Source organism: Pteropus medius, unplaced genomic scaffold (genome assembly GCF_902729225.1).
Source record: "Pteropus medius unplaced genomic scaffold, Ma_sr-lr_union100, whole genome shotgun sequence".
In the NCBI taxonomy this organism is placed as follows: domain Eukaryota; kingdom Metazoa; phylum Chordata; class Mammalia; order Chiroptera; family Pteropodidae; genus Pteropus; species Pteropus medius.
In genome coordinates, this window is record NW_024340849.1 from 4962312 (window position 1) to 4963841 (window position 1530).

Below are 1530 nucleotides of genomic sequence, written 5' to 3' on the forward strand. Positions count from 1 at the left end.
TCGAAGAGGCAGAATCTGCCTTCAGTTCTATTAAACTCGTAGATGCTAACTGCCAGAGTTTTAGTAACAAAGGAGACCCTGATCCCCTACTTGCCCAATGAGGGTCGACATTATAGTTTTAAACACCATGAGTCCAACTGTGCAATGCTAATGACACGTCGCTTAGACAGAGTAGAGAGGATCAAAGTAGAAAGCCAAAAGCTCAGGGGCTACAAGAGCATAGCATAGATGACAAATGCAGCATTTCCTGTCAACGTTTGTTAGACTACTTAGTAAATAGTGCGGAGATAAGTTTATCATCAAGATACAGAAAGAGTCTACGGCCATGCCACCCTGAACAAGCCCGATCCCGTCTGATCTCGGAAGCTAAGCAGGGTCGGGCCTGGTTAGTACTTGGATGGGAGACCACCTAGGAAGACCAGATGCTGTAGGCATAAAAAATAAGGGATCTAAGGGATCGTAAGCTGACAAGGTCCTTGCAATCTGTGAGGTCAACCAAGGGTTGCCTCGCCTAAAAAAATACAGATACAGAAAGAAAAAAATAATAGTTAAGATGGGAGCTGTGCCACCCACCCTGCCAGCATTAGGGGAGCGTGTTACCTGCTTACGCAGATGAAGCACACTCAAAGTCCAACGGGAACTACACCAACATGAAGGCTCAGAGTTTAGGTGCTTTTAAGAGAAATCTGCACTTTTATAGGAAATCCCCAAATTTTTAGTTGTTGGCAATCATTTCAAACAGTTTAAAACAGTGTGTGAATCAGGCTATAATTGTTTCCCTGAGCTGCTGTAACAAATGCCCACAAGCTGGGTGGCACAAAGCGACAGAAACCTAATCTTAGTTTGATTGCATTTGCAAAGACCCTATTTCTAAATCAGGTCACATTCACGGGGGCGGGGGGACACTTGAACATACTCTTTTGGGAGACACTCACACTACATAAGCAGAACAACCTGCAGGCCCAGTCCAGCCCAGGCTACCAGTGTGTATATCCTGTTTGATGGTAAAATAAATTCCAAATCGGTTAAAATGTGTTAAAAATAAAAAAGCTTTAGAAAGATATTGAGGTGAATGTCCACTCACAAGGCAGGGAAACATGTTATCAGCATAAGTTCAAATACAGAATTTATACGGAAAAAAAGAATTGATCATTTCGATAGATTTAACCACAAAAATATGACTATTTCTCCACATTTAGAAAAAAAAAACAAAGTAAAAAGACAAATCAGGAACGACACTGTTATAAAAAGTTTGAAAACTGTCTACACAAACAGAGTTAGACTTTCTTTTTATTGATTTATAACCCTCGAAAAGAATTGGCATGGGACCATACAGAAAATTAACAAAAGGGGAAGCACAGATGTCGCATAGACGTGTGAAAAGCTGTTGAACATTACCAGTTTTCAACACTCTGCAAATACAAAAGCAGTGACAAGGCTTTTCCTCGCCATCAAAGTAACCAAAATTAAAATCAAACCAACAAACTAATTCTCAGAGAGGGTAGGGGATGGGGGTCAAGGGCTCCATCG

General features: G+C 41.2%; 1 non-coding gene across 1 annotated transcript; it reads left to right on the forward strand.

Moving 5' to 3' along the window:
* The first annotated feature begins 315 nt into the window (after positions 1-315).
* On the forward strand, positions 316-434 carry LOC120590590 (5S ribosomal RNA). The gene has a single exon (XR_005649733.1). It is a non-coding gene; the product is annotated as a 5S ribosomal RNA (ribosomal RNA).
* Positions 435-1530: the final 1096 nt, after the last annotated feature.